Raw genomic sequence first — 270 nt, 5'->3', positions numbered from 1 at the left:
TAGTGTTATTTTCATTTTACAGCTTCTGCATATATTTGTATAGATAGTAGAAATGTCGGAGTCCTTACTAAGTGCAGCATTTAGGTGACAGAACCTGATGGTTAATAGCTGATGTAATTTTAGATATTTTAGAATACTACATGGTGACCGCTTGTGATTCTATCGAAAAAAGTCGTTTTGACCATGATCATAGGCCTATTTGAGTCGTTTGTGCCTATTAGTTATTATTGGGAGAATGCACATGTTCTGGCAATGAACACTTCTGAGTCG

Source organism: Varroa destructor, unplaced genomic scaffold (assembly GCF_002443255.2).
Source record: "Varroa destructor unplaced genomic scaffold, Vdes_3.0 BEIS01000005.1, whole genome shotgun sequence".
In the NCBI taxonomy this organism is placed as follows: Eukaryota; Metazoa; Arthropoda; class Arachnida; order Mesostigmata; family Varroidae; genus Varroa; species Varroa destructor.
The sequence above is the reverse complement of the archived record's forward strand: the minus strand, read 5'-3'. Positions refer to the sequence as shown.